The following is a 23510-nucleotide window of genomic DNA, read 5'->3' as shown; positions in this document are numbered from 1 at the left end:
TATCATCCAACCCTACTATCATGTTCATAATAAATCTTTTGCAATGTTATATTTTATTAGACGTTATTCATTACTTATTGTGTGCAACTGTCACAGGATGGAAGAGATATGTGACTTCTTAAAATCATGGGATGTTTCAGAGGAAGTCGTATAACGACTGGAAAAGGATAAGGTAGTTAGATAGTTGAGGAAATCAGTACCATTTAGCAGTTATCATACAACACTATTGTAGAGACATAGTGAAGACAGATCAGTTTTATCAATTGGCCTTTTTTTCCTTTTTTATTTATAGGTTAAATAACTGTTTTAACAATTATTTTTTTCTAGATTGACTCCAGTGTCCTTCTGCTCATGACAGATGAGCAGCTTAAGGAGTATATCCCATGTTATGGTGATCGACTGGCGCTTCTTGGATATTGCAGACGGAGGGGAAATGATCCTGCTGGCCGGAAATCAAAACTTTTTGACCGACTGAGAGCCAAGATTTCAAGGAACAAAGGCAACGATCAGAAGCAGGTCTCAGAAAATGTTACCATCAGAAATGCTCAAAAATGTATGCGAAAAGTTGAGATAGGATGGCTGAATTCTCGAGATGGGAAGTTTTTTCAAGTTAGGACAAAGAAAGGTGGTGGAGCAAGAAAAATTGATGTGTCAAAGGACTGTAGAAAAAATGAGTTAAATGAAAAGGCAGTGGGTTTGTTTTTTCCGTCTCAAAGAAATTCACAGGGAAGGATCACAGATTTTGAGGTTGATATGACAGATTTTAAGGAACATTGTAATTTCCCCCTCGTGGATTAATAAAGTATTTTGATTGATTGATTGATTGATTCACTTGATGAACATATTGCCGTTGGAGAACTTTATGAGCAGACAAAACTACCTCTTGCGATTTTACCTAACAACCAAAAAAAGGACATTGGCAGTGACTCAGAACCAGACAACCCCAGTGGAAATGACCAAGAAGCTTTAAGTTTTTCTACTCACTCTAAGGTTCACACACCGCTGACTCAATCCAAAGCACCAGACAGTTTTGATGTCATATATGTTGGAAACAGCAGTGACATGGGTGATTTGTCCAGTGTCCAAGAGCTAGATGCAGCAATCAATGTTGACATTTTAGAAGACAGTGGCACTGTTACCTTTCTCACAGGACACATTTCTAACACAGATAGTCTCAGTCTTGATGACACCCTTCCGCTGTCTCCACAGTCATCTAGTGCAGTGCTTTCTTCTTCACACTTTGATTCTTTGGAGGAGCCCATTGTTCAGAGAGATGGGATTCAAAAAAATCCTTGTTCTTCACCGTGGCCAAATCCTGAAAGAACTAATTTCACATTTTTGTGATCCAAGTGTCACTCAGGAGGACATATGTATTCAAGTGGTGCTTCCTGATGGAAGGCGAGAAAAGGCTGTTTGATGATGGTGGAGTTTTGAGGGATGTCCTCTCCGAGTTTTGGCAGGACTTTTATGAACAGTGCACAATGGGCAATAACTTTAAGGTGCCCTACTTGCGTCATGATGTTGGACAGCAACAATGGGAAAGCATTGGCCGAATCATCTCCTTTGGCTGGCAAAAACAGTAATACTGGAGCAAGCAGCTCTTGGTTGTATAAAGAGTCCTCTTGTTGATAGCTTCCTTAGGTATGTCACAGAGTCCGATCGAATGGTGTTTGAATCTTGCCGTTGAGATTTTCAGAGTGTGGACAGAGAAGAGCTTCTGGAAATCATGGATCTCCATAACTGTCGAAGAGTACCAACAGCTGATAACATTGAGCTGCTACTTGAGGAGCTTGCTCACCAAAAGCTCATTCAGGAACCTGCCTTTGTTATTGAGCAGTGGAGCACTGTGCTTTCCCCGCTGAGGTCAGAGATGGAAAGTGTTACAGCTGCATATGAAAATCTCCAACCAACATTAAGAAAGGTTGTACGTTCAATTGTATAGCCTGCAATCATGAATGCACAGCAGAAAAACATCAGCAAACATTTAAGTTCTTATCTCAGGGAATCAGACACACAGCACCTGTCACTTTTTCTTCGGTTCTGCACGGGATCTGATTTGTGTCTTGGAAAAACCATCAGTGTTAGCTTCACTCAACTTCAAGGTATTCAGAGACGGCCAGTTGCCCACACATGCGGTTGCTACCTTGAGTTGCCGGTTAATTATGATAACTATCCAGAGTTTCGATACGAAATAAACAAGGTCCTAGAAAGCAGTGTATGGGTGATGTGTTACAGACTTCAGAAAGTTTAAAACATAAATTTGAGTCTGCAGTAAAATGTATTTCCTCAATATTTTGGGTTTAATTTAAAGATTTTGTATTGCTGCTATGATTTTTTTTACTTTGAATCATTTTACTTGAGAAAAGCTGGCTTGACAAAAGCTGGTTTATTCCACAGTTAAAAATTGAGATATGGCCAACATGCTTGTAAACAAGCAGCTCTTGGTTGTATAAATCATTTATGAATAATTTCTGATGTTTTGTTTCTTATATCAGTCACATACTTTAAATGTTCTGTGCATGAACATGTTTCTACTCTGTAGTTCTGGAACAAATGCAACAGAGTGTTTTATTTATCCTTATTCATGAAAACTTTTCTTTTGTTTACTCAGCATTTTATTTATATTGCTGTTATTTTAAGGTTATGCTTACTTATATCTTCAATAACAGATTGATGCCATTGCAGTAGCTCAATATCAGATTTAACCAGAAAACAGCTGAGAAAGAACACTTTTTTTCGGTTATTCTTTTTTTTTTTTTTACACCTTGAAGCATTATTTGTCATTATTTTTAAAAATAATTTAAAAAAATAACTCAAAGCCTTCTGTAATGGTTATGTAGAGATTTTTTTAAATTTTGAAATACAATAAACCACATTCTCAATTTAAGTGTGATTTATTTGGGATGGGGGCTTTAAATCAGCATTGGGATGCACACATGAAAAATTAGGTTTCAACAGCAGTTTTCAATTCCTTTATTTCCTATTATAAAACAACATAATGTTATAAACTGTAATGAAGTGAAATTGATAATAAAGGGAAAAAAATCTAAATCAAAAACCATCTGACCATACTTGTGCAATGTATCAATATATATTGATTATTTTATCAGCTCAGCATGCATTGATCTTATTATTTTAGCGTTTCTTCTTACTTGGTTACAGAGCTTGTGAATGGCTTTGACCCATCTTTATACTGGTGCAACAATGTGCTGAAGCAAATGCAGGTACTCCCAGGAAATGTCTACTGAAGTCCAAATTAGTGACAAGGTAGCAAACTGTCAACGCAACAAAATGTTTTTACATTTATCACTACAGTTCCAAATCACTGGTAATCAGCCGTCTGAGTCTTATATATAGATCAATTGTTGCAAACACATCATCTGTGACATCCAGGTTATGCTCTGAAATCAGGTCCACACAGATACTGAAGACATCTTCATCGCATGGAAAGTCTTTGAAAACACAGTTTTCCAAGCAGGCTTCAACCCTGTTCAGATCGATGCTGTGTAGATAGTCTCTGGTTCCATACACCTGAGGTACTGTGTACATTATGGATGGGCGCCCATGAGGACTTTGTGAATTGTGTGCTGGACGAATCCTGTGGTGGTTCCAAGCTAAAGCAACTTCATTTAGTTCTTTCTAGAAGAAAATAACGACCAAACTAGACTCATAGCCTTGAAATAAGCATTCAAAAGTAAAACGGAAATATGAATCTAGCATCACTGCTACCTATCTGAAAACGGGGAGATTTCATTCAAGCAACTATCCAAACATGCAATCTTTGCAATATTTAAGATATGCTATTAATTTAGTATCATACTCAGAAAAGAAATCGTTGCACATTATAATCACTTTATAGCAATCATAAATATTTTCAATAGGTGAGAAGGTGTAAGACAGAGCGGCTCAAATCAAGCTCACCTGTATTATGTGGAGAAAACAGAACTGAATCAAGGCTTTGTCCAAGAAGCTGTCCGAGAAGTGTCCATCTGCTTTCAGTTTGTCAAAGAGGTCCATCCAAAACTGGATACATTCACTTTGCAGGATCAACCACCATCTTTCAATCCGCTGATTTCAAGTGCTTGGACCAAATATTACATTAACACTTTCAGGTTGATCTTCTGTAAGATGCAAATATCTTTGCATGTCAGCCGCATGAACATTTTCTGTCCCTACATCCACTCTCAGTCTTTCAGGACAACCCTCGGCTTTAATCACTGCATCCATGAAGTATCCAGCAATGACTTTTGGATCATTATTTGTTTTGTATGCCTCAAGCCATATTAGCCTTCTGGGAAAACCGTCAATGCAACCGTTGATCCCAATTCCAACTGGTTTGAGCTTATCATAGCCATCCATATGCCAAACATAGTTTGGACCACGACTATAGTAAACCCGTCTCCTCAGTCGATTTCTTGACCTTAGGTCCACTCCTTCACCATTTTGTAAGCGTAAAAGGACTCAAACTGTTTCCCTGTCTGTAACAAGACCATTCATCCAACATTTTTGGTGCATCCATCGATATCCGTGACACTGTCCAGAGGTTTCAAGTTGCTGTCGAATGAAAGCTGCCACTACACTCGCATCAGTTTTGTTCTTTCGGCGCCAAAGTTTCTTCTTATTAAGAATGCTTTCTAGTGTCCTCTTGCTAAGAATAACCCCATGAACCTCAGCCAGCAAAGCAAGAATTTCATCATTGGTTAAACCACGTCTGAAATACACCTCAATTTGTTTATGATCCATTAAAAAAGGGGGGAAAAAAATCTGTTTTTCACTGGTTAGACTTATCAAATGGAATACTGTGTAAATCTCATCCTCAGACAAGACAGCATGTCTACTGGAAAAAAATGAGAAATTGTCAGTTTCGGAAAGTCAAAATTATGACTTTGAATCTAATAATTATGACTTTGAATCTCATAATTATGACTTTGAATTTAATAATTATGTCTTTGAATCGAATAATTATGAGTTTCTATCTCATAATTATGACTTTGAAAGTCGAAATGACTTTGAATCTCATAATTATGACTTTGAATCTCATAATTATGACTTTCCATCTCATAATTATGACTTTGAAAGTCGAAATTATGACTTTGAATCTCATAATTATGACTTTGAAAGTCGAAATTATGACTTTGAAAGTCGAAATGACTTTGAATCTCATAATTATGACTTTCCATCTCATAATTATGACTTTGAATCTCATAATTATGACTTTGAATCTCATAATTATGACTTTGAATCTCATAATTATGACTTTCCATCTCATAATTATGACTTTGAAAGTCGAAATTATGACTTTGAATCTCATAATTATGACTTTGAAAGTCGAAATTATGACTTTGAAAGTCGAAATGACTTTGAATCTCATAATTATGACTTTCCATCTCATAATTATGACTTTGAATCTCATAATTATGACTTTGAATCTCATAATTATGACTTTGAAAGTCGAAATTATGACTTTGAATCTCATAACTATGACTTTGAAAGTCGAAATTATGACTTTGAATCTCATAATTATGACTTTCAATGTCGAAATTATGACTTCCTGTTGGTCTTTTATTTTTTCTTTCATGGCGGAAATGGGTTAATAAAGTTTGCATTCACTTTCCACATCTTTTCAACTTCCTCCTTCAGCCCTAAGAATACTCGTTCCTCGAAAAAACGAATTGTTTTTGGCGGGAGGCGCGAAGTCCAACCAGGTGACTGAGTGGGAAGAGGAGAAAATGCTGCTGTTCAGTACGTCAGTTCGAAGGTAAAAATTTCACTTGTTAGTTTCAGCTGGAGCTCAGAAATGGTTACGAAAAGAAAAAGTTTCTGAGGTGAAACCGGAAGTTGATGTCGGGGTACTTTTCTCTGAGGTGCAGGTGCCTGCAGCAGGTTTCAGGGTTTTATCATGAGGGGAAGTGCTGTGATGTGGGTTCACTGTGGAGTCACAGCCAGGAATCTGTAGTACAGGACAGCTTCTACTTATTATATTATTATATAGCCCCGTGAAGTCTCCCTCTAATCAACTTTTTGAAAATGCATTTTGTGGGGTGCTTCTGCGCTCCACCCTATAAAATACATACATAATGTTTCTGCGCTCCACCCTTTTCTTTGCTTCTATGCCATTATTTATCGTTGAAAATGTAACCCCCAGCACTGTTGGACGCGTTTACTCAATTCTTTTATATAGGCATATTATAGCACAATTATCGGCTCTGAGAGAATTGCATGCGTGCGCATGCGCCGAGCCGATTTTCTAAGTTTCGTTTTCACGCCCATAATGTTTTGCAACCCTGCGTCTGATTATTTTCTCTTTTGGAAGACATGCAAAGTAATAAAACACTTATCGTATTAACAAGCAGTTAGCTTAACATGCACAAATGGGGTGTCATTCACCATTTGATTTTTGTATTTGGGACACTTCTGTCTTTATTTAGGTGACTCTGCTCCATCATTGTCATGAATGCATTGAGAAGGGGGAGCATTATTTGACAGGGTGTTATTGGACTATCAAAATATGCTACCCTCTTAAATATATCAATTTCATTACACTTTTTATAATTATATAAATTATAAATTATTTATTATATAAATTACACACATGAGAGACAAAAACACTTACTTTATTTGATATACAGAGGTAGAAAACCATACAGTAGCATTTTTTGATAGGGTAGCTTGAATCGATAGACACGCCTGTCGGTTTTTGCGGCGGCAGCATTTCTCGACGAAGTAGCACAAATCGACAGAACACCGGCTCGCATCAAGTAAGAGCCGACTCCAAGTTTTTTTTTTTTCCATTCGCTGCTTAGGTTTCACTTTCAGTGCTCAGTCCCAGCTCTGGTTACGACAGAGCTTTATTATGATTGGCCAGCATGGCGACCAGCATGCGGTATTCATGTGAGAATTAAGGAGTTTGGTTCTGGTTTTGGTTCTGTTCTGTGGATTTGTTTGAAGTTTATTGTTAATTTGTGCAATAAAAAAGTTGAATTGAAATAAACAAATGTAAAAGTGGTTTTGTCACAGAATAAATGCACAGAATTAGGCAATTATAAGGTCTCTCAGAAAAACACTGAAAGCAAAAGGGTTTTCTTTGGGAGCGGTGTCAAAAGAGCCAAACTTCCCAACACTACTTTACTGCATGTCATTCTCCCTCTCTCTGCCCCCTGCTTCCTGTCTCTCTCTAACTGTCCTGTCCATTAAAGGCATAACACTCCAAAAAAAAGCATTTTGTTTATATGAAATAATGATTTTTCTAAACGGCGTCTCCAGCTCTGTGAGGAGCGGCTCTCAGGCTGACTAAAGATGGATGTTTGGGCTGACGTCCCGGGGGACCGGTCCACAGAGGGTCCTCCACACTCCACTGATGAACCTGGACACTCGAATGCAAAGTAAGATTCTGTTTCCACTGTTACAAGTTCTGGATGAGACAGAACACCGAAACCAACCTTTCAGCAAGTTTAGAATGAGTAGAAAACAGATTCTTATCATTTCCAATAATTCAACTTTATCAGCAATTTAGCAATCAGCAATCAGTGGGTCTGAGGTTTAATCATCAGAACCAGGAGCTGATGAAGAAAATTGGACCTCATTTCTCACACACAGCGCCCACTGGCCTATCAATACTCTGAAATTTCTTTATTAAAGACTCGATTGCAAAGAAACGTCTTAATGTCCACAGAGGGAGGAAGAGGAGTGATGTTTGTGAGGAGGAGCAGACGTCCTGCTGTGCTCTGTGTCAGGACGTCCCGAAGAATCCGGTCTCTACCAGCTGTGGACACTGGTTCTGCAGACAGTGCATCACCTCTTACTGGGACCAGTCTGCTTCATCAGGAGGCTCCTCCTGTCCCCGGTGTGGAAAAAGATCCAGAACCAGAACTGGTACGTTCTCCTTCAACCATATTTCTAAAGAAAAAAAAAGGGGGGGGGGGGGGGGGGGCAGGAGGGCATAAAGGGTCTGGTGCAGTGCAGTGTGTGACAGAGTTGACCCTGGAGATGACAGAAGGGGGAGAGTTGGGTTGTGCATGATTGTGTATTTCTGCAGTTTTATGGTGGATGTTGGAGTCATTGGGCCTCATGCAAGAACATTTTCGTATTTTTATTCTAAATTTCTCTTACTTTTTTCGTAAGAAGGTCTCGTACGAACAAGCCACGTCAGATTCAACAAACGCTCTTAACTTCGGAAAAAGTGTGTAAACGACCTGTGTAAATGATGAATGCCACCCGTGCGTATTTAAGGGGCACGTGCACGAGGATAGTAAATTTGCATACTCCACGCCCCAAATTATACCTTATAAAGCTGCGCTTCCTCGCTCCTGTGCCAGGAAGTGTTGAGTCATGAAAACGGCATCAAGGCACAAAAAGAACAACTTTATGAGCTCTTAGATTGAAGTTCTGCTTTCAGAGATCCAAAAAGGAAAATCTGTCATTTTCAGCAGTGTCAGCAGTGGAATTACAGGACCTGCTAAAGCCAAGAAATGGGAAGCAGTTAGGAGTACTGTTAATACCATGTCACCTGTAGTTCGTAATGTCACTGAAATAAAAAATAAATAAATGGTTTATTATGAAAATGGCTTTTAAAAAAAAACGTCTCGCCATGGGCAGGAACTCGATGACTGCAACTAAAGCTGTGCAATCAGTTGTTGCCTCATCATGATGGCTCTTTGATGGGGTGGTCCATGAGGGGGGTCTTCTGGCACCACACCTTCTGGTCTGCCTGGGCTAGTTCAGGTTGTAGGAGACCTTCGTTCATGGCAATATTGTGCAAATCTGATATGCCTTCTTTGGGCTATAGAACAGTTTGCCCCCCGCTGTATCGAGACACACCTAGGGCTGTCGCGATAACCGCAAAATGCAATCACCGCGGTGCTGAGAGGACCTCCGCGGTGCGTGTCCAGGCCACCGCCACCACCGCACGCCCCCTTGCACGCGCAGAACAACTCGAGAAACTAAAAGAGTTTTTAAGACTGCACATAGATACAAAGCGACTGACATAACTGATACTTTTTTAAAGCCAGCACAGTAATAATGATGCATTGTATATTCCCCGCAAGGCAGGAGAAACACATTAACACAGCGAGGTGCCGCGTTTCTGTCGTCATCTTTGCATATAGGCACCGCACACGCACACACGTCTGCATGCTACTCGTTGTGGTCTCATTCTCCCTCAGCAGCTGATATTACAAGAATATGCCTACTCAGTGTCGTAGCAATAGAAGTTAAAATAAAATGCAGTGGCCCATACCTTTATCTCGGCTTTACTCCTCTGCCTAGTCCGGACACTTTATGGCTTTGAATCTTCCCTTATTATCCATGTTTAACGTTGTAAATGCGACCGTCTAATATCAACAATAAACTAGCTTCCACAGAACCACAGCTTGGTGTGCACATTTGCTGTTGGGAAATACCTGATCATTTCAACAAAACTGTGTAGGTGAAACTATTTATATATATAAAAAAAAAAAAACTCAACTGCTGCACTGATCTGCTTCGTTTTTCTCCGTCATTACTAAACGAAACTTGCGCAGGTCTGCAACAATGTTGCAGAACTGGGGTATGCGCTGCTTGATCTCTGCTATGTTGGTCTGTGAGCGAGTAAATGACAGGCAAAGCAAAGTGAAATGTCAGAATCGCTGGGGAAAAAAGACGGATTATGCGCTCGATTTTCATCTAACATTGCTTGTCGTGGAAAGTAGCCTAATGAACAAAAATGCGATATCACCGCATACCGCGCTGTTGAGTGGCTATGAGTCACCGCGGTGGGAATTCCCTCACCGCGACAGCCCTAGACACACCCACCTGGCCTTCAGCTCAGTGCGGCCCACGACAGCACGGGTGCTTTGATGCGTATATGTGTCTCGTGCTCCAATTATATTTGGCAGTCCAGCCACGGCATGAAAGTCCCTCTTATTTTGTACTTGTTGGGAATCTGATGTACCATGGGTGATAAACTGATGAGAGCTTTGATGACCAAGGGGGAGCGCACGACTCACAGAGGACTGGGACACCCCCGATCTGTCTCCAATCTCCCTCTGAAAGGTTCCAGTGGCCAAAAATCCAAGAGTGAGGACCTGGACGTGTGGTGGAATTGGGTTTGATCGGCGTGTTTCTCTGGAGTTGTGGCTCCAGCAAGTTGCATATTTGCAGCAGCACAGTCCTTGGCAATCTAAATCGAGATGTCAGCCATTTGTCTGTCTCCACACGGTCTCTTCCAAGAGCCTGACGCACTAAGGCATCCAAAAGTAGCAAGACAGCCACTGGTTATGCTTCCCTTGAGTGTAACAACCCTTGTTATATACAGAGTCAAATTAACCTTCAATTAGTGCACAATTTAAGTCAAACAGAATAATGTCAGCATCATTATGGGGTAAAATGTATATATTTATTTATGTTTGCTTCAAAGTAATTAAATATACAATCCATTAGTCAAGCAAACTTGATTGGAATAACAGCGGGCTATTTTAGGAAACTCCTACTACAGCTCTGGATCACTCGTAAATTCTGTTCGTACCTGAAAGAAAACGTAAAATACGAAAAGATTGGTGAATGCGCAAATTCTCTTAAATCACTCGTACGCACGACTTAAGAACAAATCTGTGCGTACGAACGCTTCTTGCATGAGGCCCAATGTGTTGATGAAGATTCTCAGTCATCCAAGTCATGGTAACCATGAATAAGGGCAGCTGGACGTCTTCTTGGATCTTGAAGACGTTAGCCCTCTGAAGGCTTCTTCAGTTCTGATCTAGATGGTGAGGAGTATCAGCTGATAAGCAGAGAGGAACCTCCTCTGTTCAAAGATGTTTTTTCCAGTTTAACATAGATTCCAGTTTCTCAGTTTCTCTACCTGTGTGAGTTGGTCCATTTGTCGAAGGCCCAGGATGGGTATCCACAGGTTTAAAGAGCTTTCTTGTGGCGCGTTTCCACTAGCTCGCTTCGGCACGGCTCGGCGCGCTATTTGCGTGTTTCCACTAGCATGCAGTACTTGCAACCGGGTGCACTTTTTGTATCACCTCAGCCCTGGTTCCAAGCGAGCCGAAGCGTTACTAAAACGTGACGTCAGCTGACTGCCTTCCACTGATTGCCCGATGAGTGTTGTCACTGGAAGCGTCATAACCGCGCGACGACCGACTAGAATGTAAATAAATACAAGACTCCACATTTTAATGCTTCAGTTTGTACTGCTACGAGATGGCTTCGCAGAGGAAATCCACTCCTTGGTCGGTCGATGAGGTCCAGATTTGTACGTTGCTCGGCGCCGTGTAAATGACGTCATGGAGGTTTCGCGCAGCTGTGTTACGACGACCCCGCCCACGTCGAGGAGGCACGAAGTCATACTCGGTTGTAATGGAAACACAACCAAGCCGAGCCGTGCCGAGCTGGTGGAAATGCGCCATTGGAGTGCTGATGTTCCAAGCCGATAGTTGGATAGAGCTGCCTCCTTCTGGGGATCCCTCTTGAACAGGACTGTCCTACCTCAGGTTAACCAGTCTGGGTGGATCCCATCCCTGAGTAGCTGGTTAATTTGTTCTTCTAGGGGTTCATGAAGTACACAGTAGGTGTGTATCATGTCAGGGCCTGGTACAGTCCAGCTTGCCACCGAGCTGGTCACTGGTTCCTGTTCCGGGAGATCAGTGGTGTTGCCTTTTTGCAGATGTTCTTCTTAGGGTTGGCAGGGTTCATCTTATCACCCTGCCACTGTGGGGGAGAGCAGGATCTTGACACTTCGAACCACATATTGTTTAGGGTCATAATGATCTCTGTCCAGGCGATGACGAAGATGTATCGATAATCTTCCGTGGTTCAGTGGAGAACATCCTATTCACTCTCCTGTCTTTAGTTTCTCCAGTGCACCTTCTCAGGCAGGTAGCTCGAACCGGGAGTCGTTGTTTGTCTCCAATGCCTCAGCTGTGGAGAGTATGTTGAATTTTTTTAGGATGTTCCCTCTTCGTTGCACCTTTCTGACGCTCTGATAGCCGGCTAACTGTTAGGGTTAAAAGGATTTCTAGGATTTGGTCATTTAAAACTTTAAAACGTTCATATACTTAGTGCTGTTTAATGCAACACCGTCTCAGCTCTCACAAAACATGTTGCTGCCATTATATTCCAGATAAGTAAAAAAAATTTAAAAAACAACATTTTCATCAGTTTTTATATAGACAGCATCCCAAGTTAAACATTGAAGGAATTCTCTCCATTTGTCCTGTTCTAAATACTGTACATTTTGGTTGGATAGCCTGTATGGTGGTTTTACTTTATTTCATTTGTTCTTTGTTCAGCGGATGTTGGTCTGCAGGAGGTTTTAGATGAACATAAGATCAGTCTGAGGAAGAGATATGAACATGTGACTGAAGGAACTGATGGAACAGGAGGTGGAACCCTCCTCAACCGGATCTACACTGAGCTCTACATCACAGAGGGACAGAGAGAAGAGGTTAATACCCAACATGAGGTTTGGCAGCTTGAGACAGCCTCCAAGAGCCTCCATGACACTCCAATCAGGTGCCATGACATCTTCAAAGGCTTACCTGAGCAACACGGAGCCATCAGAGTGGTTCTGACCAACGGTGTCGCTGGTGTTGGAAAAACCTTCTCAGTGCTGAAGTTCACTCTGGACTGGGCAGAGGGCCTGGAGAACCAAGATGTCAGTGTGGTGATTCTGCTTTCCTTCAGGGAGCTGAACCTGATCAGAGATAAGCAGCACAGTCTTCTCACGCTGCTCCATGTTTTCCATCCAACATTACAGAAGCTCCCAGCAGAGCAGCTGGCCGGCTGCACACTTCTGTTCATCTTTGACGGCCTGGATGAAAGCAGACTGTCTCTTGATTTCAGCTGTCAGGTTGTGTCTGATGTCACACAGACGTCATCAGTCAGCGTGCTGCTGACAAACCTCATCAGGGGGGACCTGCTTCCCTCGGCTCTCGTCTGGATAACTTCCCGACCTGCAGCAGCCAATCAGATCCCTCCTACATGTGTTGGCAGGGTAACAGAAGTACAAGGCTTCACTGATTCCCAGAAGGAGGAGTACTTCAGGAGGAGATTCAGAGATGAAGAGCGGTCCAGCAGAATCAGCTCCCACATCAAGACATCCAGGAGCCTCCACATCATGTGTGGAATCCCAGTCTTCTGCTGGATCACTGCTACAGTTCTGGAGCACATGTTGACCACAGAGCAGAGAGGAGAGCTGCCCAAGACCACCACTGACATGTACTCACACTTCCTGCTGGTTCAGACACAGAGGAAGAAGAACAAGTACCACCAGGGACATGAGACGGGTCCACAGGAGCTGACGGAGGCTGACAGGGACGTTCTTCTGAAGCTGGGGAGGCTGGCGTTTGAACATCTGGAGAAAGGAAACATCATGTTCTACCAAGAAGACCTGGAGCAGTGTGGTCTGGATGTCACAGAGGCATCGCTGTATTCAGGAGTCTGTACAGAGATCTTCAAAAGAGAGTGTGTGATCTTCCAGAAACCAGTTTACTGCTTTGTTCATCTGAGTGTTCAGGAGTTTCTGGCTGCAGTCTACATGATGCACAGTTACACCAACAGGAACACTGAGGTGCTGAAGAGCTTCCTGGGATTCACCAACAGGAAGAAAAAGGTGCTGAAGAGCTTCCTGGGAGAAAACGACTGTTACTCATCTCCGGGAAGAGATTCGAGGGATGATGATGAAGAAGAGGAAGATGAGGATGATGAATGGAAGGAATTTAGGGGTTATGAAGGGGAGGAAGATGAGGATGATGAAAGGGAGGAAGAAGAGGATGATGAAGGGGAAGAAGATGAGGATGATGAATGGGAGGATGATGAATGGAAGGAATTTAGGGGTTATGAAGGGGAGGAAGATGAGGATGATGAAAGGGAGGAAGAAGAGGATGATGAAGGGAAGGAAGATGAGGAATATGAATGGGAGGATGATGAATGGAAGGAATTTAGGGGTTATGAAGGGGAGGAAGATGAGGATGATGAAAGGGAGGAAGAAGAGGATGATGAAGGGGAAGAAGATGAGGATGATGAATGGGAGGATGATGAATGGAAGGAATTTAGGGGTTATGAAGGGGAGGAAGATGAGGATGATGAAGGGGAGGAAGATGAAGAAGAGGATGTAACTAACATATGTTTGGATGTTTTCCTGAACAAAGTCATGGAGAAATCCCTGAACAGTAGAAATGGCCACCTGGACCTGTTTGTTCGCTTCCTTCATGGCCTCTCTGTGGAGTCCAACCAGAGACTCTTAGCAGGCCTGCTGGGTCCGACACAGAACAGTCCAGAAACCACCCAGCAAACCATTAAAAACCTGAAGAAGATGAATGACTGGGAGACTTCTCCTGACAGAAGCATCAACATCTTCCACTGTCTGATGGAGATGAACGATCTCTCAGTTTATCAGGAGATCCAAGAGTTCCTGAAGTCAGAGAACAGATCAGAGAGGAAACTCTCTGAGATCCACTGCTCAGCTCTGGCCTACATGCTGCAGATGTCAGAGGAGGTTCTGGAGGAGTTGGACCTGAATGAGTACCAAACAACAATAAAAGGAAAACAGAGGCTGATTCCAGCTGTCAGGAACTGCAGAACGGCTCGGTGAGTGCTCACTGATCTGTTTTTGGAGCAATGAAAATCCCTCATGCAGACAGAGGTCATATACATCAATATTATTACATAAATATTATACCCTATATAATAAATAGCATACCCCCGGCTGTAGCTGCTGATTATTTCCCTGTTTAGCAGGTTTCCTTTCTGAGTGGATTTGTCATCCGATCTCAGTACTTAGCATCATAATCGTGTTAAGGTCTATTTATAATTAAGTTCAGCCTCCAGTTTCAGAAAGATGGCTTCACATTGCAGGGTTCTAGCTAGGATGAAATTATAGCGTAGTGGTGTAGGCTAGGGAGCCAAGCGACCATGCCCGGGGGGGATGGTGCGAAAGGGGGGGTGACCCCCCTTCCGCAATGCGGAGATTGTGGAAATTTAAGGTAAAAATTGGCCATTCTAGGGGTACCCAAAGGGAGAAATTGTACTTTAAAAACAATAAAGTCTTAATGGGAGATGTTCCCATCTTTGCTTTTGGCAGTGTGTTACCTTCATAACGGACCTTGTCAGAAGACATTAAACAGAGAAAGAGACAGAGCATTTGTGGTTGCTTTATTGCATCATATTTCGTGGAGAGGACTGTTTTCTGTTCTTTTCTCGAGCGCCAAGTCAACTGCACGTTCAGCTTAAATGATAACCTGATCAGCTCATCACATATTGTATGTAAGAAGCTTTGAAAAAGCACAGCAACCTTGACCGTTTTTGCTTACTTCAGATAGGGACGGGTTAAAATAGGCTACAGCTATTCTAACATGATTTCTGCCGAATCCCCTTACGTGTGCGCTTCTGCGTGTGTGAGTAACCATGGCTACGGAGCACTCTTACCAGAGATTCTAGGAGCAGCGGACGCGGAGTGCCTCTGCCTAGAGCTACAGTTTCGTCTGCGGTTGTACTGACAGGCAGCGCAACCTTTCTTGGCTGCCATCGCGAAAAATGTGTCAAGTTTGTCAGAAAGGTGAAAATGGCATTGATCTGGCGTTATTGTACAAATAAATACAGACAAAATGTCGTTACGCTGTATTGAAAATAAGCGTAGCGGTCCAAAATAAGCGTAGCGGTCCAAAATTATAGCGTAGCGGGCCGTGACGCAAGTTTGCGCTAGCTAGAACCCTGCATTGTCTCCGAGCATTCTTTGTTATGAATTAGTTAAAGTCTTCGACTCTAAGATGTGGACGTCTTAATATCAACGTGTTGACAGAACATAATGGAGCAGTGCAGCAATGAAGTTGCCCATTTCTGTTGGTATCTTACATTCAAGTCCCATAAAACTCCAAAGAAAGGTGCTGTAAGCAGTTCTGCTGTGCAGCTCCAACATTATGCCAACAGTGGTGAATACAGAGCTCAACTGTTAGTGACCTTACCTGAAGTTCACAGCATGTGTTTAATCTGCTTTCTCTAAATGTAAATCATTTGGTAACAGAACTGATATTCTGTACCCCCTTCGCTGTGTTCACATACAAGAATGAAAGAATATTACCACAGCATCTGAAAGCTGCACTTAGTGTCTTTTACAGCAGTGCTTCACCAGGGGAGGTCAAGCTTGTTTTATTCTGGACTCATTACGAATTCGCACATTTACTAGATCTTAAAGGGATAGTTCGCCTCTTTTGACATGAAGCTGTATGACATCCCATATTAGCAATATTATTTATGAACATTGGGCCTCATGCAAGAACATTTTCGTATTTTTATTCTAAATTTCTCTTACTTTTTTCGTACGAAGGTCTCGGACGAACACGCCACGTCAGATTCAACAAGCGCTCTTAACTTAGGGAAAAAGTGTGTAAACGTCCTGCGTAAATGATGAATCACACTCGTGCGTATCTTAAGTTCACGTGCACGAGGATAGTAGATTTGCATACTCCACGCCCTAAATGATACCATATAAGGCAGTGCTTCCTCGCTCCTGTGCCAGGAAGTGTTGAGTGTTGAGTCATGAGAATGACATCAAGGCGCAAAAAGAACAACTTTAGGGGCTCTGAGACTGAAGTTCTGCTTTCAGAGATCCAGAAAGGAAAATATGTCATTTTTAGCAGTGGAAGCAGTGGACGGGAACTGCTAAAGCGAATAAATGGGAAGCAATTACGAGTGCTGTTAATACCATGTCAGCGAAATAAAAATATGAAAATTTTTTCATATGAAAATGGCTTAAAAAAAACGTCTCGCCATGGGCAGGCGATCGATGACTGCAACTAAAGCCGTGCAATCAGTTGTTGCCTCATCATGATGGCACTTTGATAGGGCGGTCTATGAGGGGGGTCTTCTGGCACCACAGCTTCTGGTCTGCCTGGGCTGGTTCAGGTTTTAGGAGACCCTCGTTCATGGCGCAATATTGCGCCATGAACGAGGACACACCCACCTGGCCTTCAGCTCAGTGCGCTCCACGACAGCAGAGGGGCTTTGATGCGTATATGTGTCTTGTGCTCCAAATTGGCAGTCCAGCCACGGGATGAAAGTCCCTCTTAATTTGTACTTGTTGGACAGCGGTGTATGGGAATCTGATGTACCATGGGTGATAAACTGATGAGAGTTTTGATGACCAAGGGGAGCACACGACTCACAGAGGACTGGGACACACCCGCAGTCTCCCTCTGAAAGGTTCCAGTGGCCAAAAATACAAAGATGGTGAGGACCTGGACGTGTGGTGGAATTGGGTTTGATCGGTGTGTTTCTCTCTGGAGTTGTGGCTCCAGCAAGCTGCATATTTGCAGCAGCACAGTGCTTGGCAATCTGAATCGCGATCTCAGCCATTCGTCTGTCTCCACACGCTCTCTTCCAAGAACCTGACGCGCTAAGGCATCCAAAAGTAGCAAGTCAGCCGCTGGTTACGCTTCCCGTTATATACAGATTCAAATTAACCTTCGATTAGTGCATATTTTAAGTCAAACAGAATAATGTCAGCATCATTATGGGGTATAATGTATATTTATTTATGTTTTCTTCAAAGTAATTAAATATACAATCCATTAGTCAAGCAAACTTGATTGGAACAACAGCGGATTATTTTACGAAACTCCTACGACAGGTCTGGATCACTCGTAAATTCTGTTCGTACCTGAAAGAAAACGTAAAATACGAAAAGATTGGTGAATGCGCAAATTCTCTTAAATCACTCGTATGCACGATTTAAGAACAAATCTGTGCATACGAACGGTTCTTGCATGAGGCCCATTGACTTACCCCCCACTGCGAACTGTGAGCCGAGTTCCAGCCAGTAGCGGCTCGTGGTCTGGAAAATAGGCAGGGCAGATGATCTGCGTTATCAAAATGCAAGCTTTTATGGAGCATACGCAATAGGCCAATAGTCTATGCAACCATACGCGTGGGGGGGGGGTGCGCACTCGCATAAAAGTCTGCCATACAACAAACACAAAAGCCACGTGAAAATGAGCGAAGAGAAAGTTTGTGAAAGGAATTAATACTGCCTACGTTTCAATTGGAGGGAAACTTGTCGCAAAGCATTACCTAGCATGGCTAATGTCATGGCACAATTCAGATGCGCCTTGCTGGACTCGTGTTTTTTTGCCTTTTCCGAAAAATGCTTCATGTCACACACACCGACAGTGCTCCAACCTAAGCTAGCAGACAAGTAGCCTACTGTACATGTACGAAGCTGTCAACACATTGTTTACTGTCTCAATATTGCTTTGCTCATCAAGCTAAGATATTTCATTAAATCACTCCCAGTTTCCCATTTTGCAAAGACTTCGTTCACAATCACTTAAACTTTGTAAGATAGCAACTATAAAGTAAAATCTTTACCTACCACAAACGTGAATCCGGATTAAACAGCCAATATCCTTCATCAAATCCGACATAGTTATCCGTTTTATCCAACAAGTTTGTAGGGGAATTTGGCGGCACTGAAGTTCCCACTGGCTAGATGGGCGGAGTAATATTTCTTAAACCCTTTGAGTCCTTTCCATGTCCAGGGCAGATCATACACCTGCCCCAATAGCATCTATACATGCGCGCTAAATGTTACATGATATTATGCTACGTAGGGGCCTACAGTGATTCTGATTGGTAGAATGTGCTCGAGAGTTCGGTGGGGCCGGGCTTAGCTGAGAGCAGACCAGGCATCTGCCCTGGCCAGTGGCCATAGATCTAACGTTAAGCAGCCACACTGGAGGTAGGCTATATTTCAGCGAAAATAAAAACAGATTCCACTCGCAAAGTCCGTCACAAGCCACAATATGGTGTAATACGATTCCCACTGTGATTGAAGTTGAAATAAATATTTTATCTATAATTTATAATTATCTATATTTTATCTATAAAAGAAAGGTTGGGGTGTGGAAGGCGGGGCTCTGCCTATCCTGCCCAAATACAGCGGCCGCGGCTGGTTCCAGCCTCGTTTTGGCGTTGACGAAGGTAGTCTGGCTAGTTGGCTGGGGCCACAAAAATAAAGCGTTTTGCTTCTCAAAATAATATGCGTTCAAAAGAGTAATACATTTGCATCACAAAATCTTCCATCCAGAAAAAGTCAGACCTCACAATCGCTTGGCGCTATTTCTCTCTCCCTTCGTATCACTGCGAGCTGTGTAAACTGTGCAGACCGAAATGCAGACCGAGCAGTAAACACCATAACAGGTGCGGCTATCGCTAGATGGCTGCACGCCACGAAGGGAGGCAAAAATAGCGCCAAGGGACTGAGGTCTGACTTTTTCTGGATGAACGATTTTGTGATGCAAATGTATTACTCTTTTGAACGCATATTGTTTTGAGAAGCAAGATGCTTTATTTTCGGGACCCTAGCCAACTAGCCGGACTACCTTCGTCAACGCCAAAACGAGGCTGGAACTCGGCTCACAGGATACAGCAGGGGGTAAGTCAATGTTCATAAATGATATTGCTAATATGGGATGTCATACAGCTTCATGTCAAAAGAGGCGAACTATCCCTTTAAATATCAAAATCATAATTTTCTTAATTTGCATTATACACATTTTGCTATTCATTTTGATGTGCGCTGTCATTGGCTTTGATAATATTCTATTCGGTTTTATTTCCAGTACAAGAATATTATGCAGTTTACTACTTAGAAAGTGAAGCTCTCTGGTCTTATTATTCCTGCATCTGTAGATTCTCTGGCTGTGAACTGTCAGATATTCACTGCAACACTGTGGCTGCAGCTTTGAAGTCAAACCCCTCCCCTCTAAGAGAGCTGGACCTGAGTGATAATGACTTGAAGAATGCAGGAGCGACGCTGCTGTCCACTGGACTGGAGAGGACGCACTGTAAACTGGAATCTCTGAGGTCAGCACTCTTGATGTTTCAGCTTGTTCAGGTGTCTACATCCTGGAAAGGTTTCTGTTTTAATAAGAGCCGTCAGTTTTGAAACCTCATGTCTGACATGTTTATTCTCTTATTTCAGACTTGTAGAATGTGAAATAACAGCAGGTGGCTGCGCTGCTCTGGGCTCAGCTCTGAAGTCAAACCCATCCCATCTGAGAAACCTGGACCTGAGTGAGAACAACTTGGAAGATTCAGGAGTGACGCATCTCTGTGGTTTCCTGGAGAGTCCGAACTGTAGACTGAAGACTCTGAGGTAACTTTTCATCCAAACTGAAGAAGGCAGCACTGCCGTTTTACTTGATGAGCATTCGTTCATTTTCAATCAAGAGAGCCTCAATCTGAGCCGAAGCACAGCCAGAGTCCATCTTTGCCGACGCAGCAATGATTCGCCCTGATCAACAAGTGATCAGCCTGATAATCTGCCCCAGTTGATCTGATCAACCAACAAGCAGCTGCAGTGGGAGAGAACAACTGAATAATAATGGTCCCAGAGGGAATTTAAAATCTGTTTTCTGTACCTGCTTCATGAGGCGCTGGTTCACATCCCAGCTGTCGTCCCAGGGCCGATACAGAGATCAGCTGAGACCTCAGCCACAGAAGCAACAAGCAACTGTATTTTGACAAATACCATTAGTGTCATGGTGTGTTTAGGGAGGACCCAGGTGCAGAAAGCAAATTAAAGTTAAAGGATTTATTTTCAAAAAATTCAGAGTGGTGTTCTGTTATTGGACTTCTGTGCTCGTCACGGACTGTCCATAACGAACACCATGTTCAGGCATAAGGGTGTCCATATGTGAACTTGGCACCAGGACACCCTACGCCGCAGCTCGATGATCGACTTTGTGGTTGTATCGTCGGACTTGCGGCCGTATGTCCTGGACACTCGGGTGAAGAGAGGGGCGGAGCTGTCAACTGATCACCACCTGGTGGTGAGTTGGCTCCGCTGGTGGGGGAGGAAGCCGGTCAAACCTGGCAGGCCCAAACCTATTGTGAGGGTCTGTTGGGAACGGCTGGCGTAATCCCCTGTAAGGAGGAGTTTCAACTCCCACCTCCGGCAGAGCTTCAACCATGTCCCGGGGGAGGTGGGGGACATTGAGCCCGAATGGGCCATGTTCCGTGCCTCCATTGTTGAGGCGGACGACCGGAGCTGTGGCCGTAAGGTGGTCGGTGCCTGTCGTGGCGGCAACCCCCGAAGCCGCTGGTGGACACTAGTGGTGAGGGAAGCCGTCAAGCTGAAGAAGGAGTCCTATCGGGCCTTTTTGTTCAGTGGGACTCTGGAAGCAGCTGATAAGTACCGACAGGCCAAGCGGAACGCGGCCTCGGGGGTTGCTGAGGCAAAAACCCGGGCTTGGGAGGAGTTCGGGGAGGCCATGGAGAACGATTTCCGGACGGCCTCGAGGAGTTTCTGGTCCACCATCCGGCGGCTCAGGGGGGGAAAGCGGTGCACCATCAACACCGTGTATGGTGAGGGCGGGGCTCTGCTGACCTCAACTAGGGACGTCGTGAGTCGGTTAGGGGAATACATCGAGGGCCTCCTCAATTCTACCGACACGCCTTCCGATGAGGAAGCAGAGTTGGGGAGCTCGGACGTGGGGCCTCCCATTTCTGGGGCTGAGGTTGCCGAGGTGGTCAAAAAACTCCTCGGTGGCAAGGCCCCGGGGGTGGATGAGGTCCGTCCTGAGTTCCTCAAGGCTCTGGATGTTGTAGGGCTGTCTTGGTTGACATGCCTCTGCAACATCGCGTGGACATCGGGGGCAGTGCCTCTGGACTGGCAGATCGGGGTGGTGGTCCCCCTCTTTAAAAAGGGGGACCGGAGGGTGTGTTCCAACTATAGGGGGATCACACTCCTCAGCCTCCCTGGTAAGGTCTATTCGGGGGTACTGGAGAGGAGGATCCGCCGGATAGTCGAATCTCGGATTCAGGAGGTGCAGTGTGGTTTTCGTCCTGGCCGTGGAACAGTGGACCAGCTCTATACCCTCCGCAGGATCCTGGAGGGAGCATGGGAGTTCGCCCAACCGGTCTACATGTGTTTTGTGGACTTGGAGAAGGCGTTCGACCGTGTCCCTCGGGGACTCTTGTGGGGGGTGCTCCGGGAGTATGGAGTGCCGGACTCCTTGATATGGGCTGTTCGGTCTCTGTATGACCGGTGTCAGAGTTTGGTCCGCATTGCCGGCAGTAAGTTGGACATGTTTCCTGTGAGGGTGGACTCCGTCAGGGCTGCCCTTTGTCACCGATTCTGTTCATAATTTTTATGGACAGAATTTCTAGGCGCAGCCAGGGCGTTGATGGGGTCCGTTTTGGCGACCTCAGAATCGGGTCTCTGCTTTTTGCGGACGATGTCGTTCTGTTGGCGTCGTCGGGCCGTGACTTGCAGCCGAGTGTGAAGCGGCTGGGATGAGAATCAGCACCTCCAAATCCGAGACCATGGTCTTCGGCCGGAAAAGGGTGGAATGCTCTCTCCGGGTCGGGAACGAGATCCTTCCCCAAGTGGAGGAGTTCAAGTATCTCGGGGTCTTGTTCACGAGTGAGGGACGAATGGAGCAAGAGATTGACAGACGGATCGGTGCGGCGTCTGCAGTGATGCGGGCTCTGCACCGGCCCGTCGTGGTGAAGAAGGAGCTGAGCCAGAAGGCGAAGCTCTCGATTTACCGGTCAATCTATGTTCCTACCCTCACCTATGGTCACGAGCTGTGGGTAGTGACCGAAAGAACGAGATCGCGAATACAAGCGGCCGAAATGAGTTTCCTCCACAGGGTGTCTGGGCTCTCCCTTAGAGATAGGGTGAGAAGCTCGGTCATCCGGGAGGGGCTCAGAGTAGAACCGCTGCTCCTCCGCATCGAGAGGAGTCAGATGAGGTGACTCGGGCATCTGGTTAGGATGCCTCCTGGACGCCTCCCTGGTGAGGTGTTCCGGGCCCGTCCCACTGGGAGGAGGCCCCGGGGAACACCCAGGACACGTTGGAGAGACTATGTTTCTCGGCTGGCCTGGGAACACCTCGGGGTCCCCCCAGAAGAGCTGGAGGAAGTGGCCGGGGACAGGGACGTCTGGGTTTCTCTGCTCGGGCTGCTGCCCACGCGGCCCGATCCCCGGACCAGCGGAAGATAATGGATGGATGGATGGATTTTCAAAAAATATAAACAAAAGGCACAGCAAAGCTGGAGTTATAAAAACTAAACTGAACATAAAACTAAGAAAATAACAAAACAGACTTAAATACTTTCAGAAGGACTGACGAGGAAAAACCAGGGACTGGAGTGAGAACATAAAGGCGAGGACGGCAGACTAGAATTTCAGATCAGGGGACAAGACAAGATCAAAGTGTAGACGGGTATAAGAGGAGTGGTGGAACAAGACAGGCATATAGGGGAGGTGATAACTGGAGCAGGAACTGATGGCTGAACGGGTTGCAGGTGAGTGAATGAGAACAGAGGGCAGGAGACAGACTGAGGAGAGAGAGAAAGAGATGGCAGAACACAGGGGGCGAGGGAGAGAACACTAACTTGAAAATTAAACAAAGAATACACAAGGATAAATTAAACAACTAAATACCAGGAGAACAGAACCAAAATTAAATAAAGGAATAATAAAGGAAAACACAAAGTACTGAAAAAAAGACCAATAACTAAGTCACAAAA

At 44.2% G+C, this 23510-nt stretch overlaps 1 pseudogene; it reads left to right on the top strand.

The window, feature by feature from the left end:
* The first annotated feature begins 5626 nt into the window (after positions 1–5626).
* The window catches only part of LOC142385460 (uncharacterized), a 32647-nt pseudogene continuing 14763 nt past the window's right edge, over positions 5627–23510 (top strand).

This window comes from Odontesthes bonariensis, chromosome 8 (genome assembly GCF_027942865.1).
Source record: "Odontesthes bonariensis isolate fOdoBon6 chromosome 8, fOdoBon6.hap1, whole genome shotgun sequence".
NCBI classification, from domain to species: domain Eukaryota; kingdom Metazoa; phylum Chordata; class Actinopteri; order Atheriniformes; family Atherinopsidae; genus Odontesthes; species Odontesthes bonariensis.
This window is presented reverse-complemented; position numbering and strand designations above follow the sequence as displayed.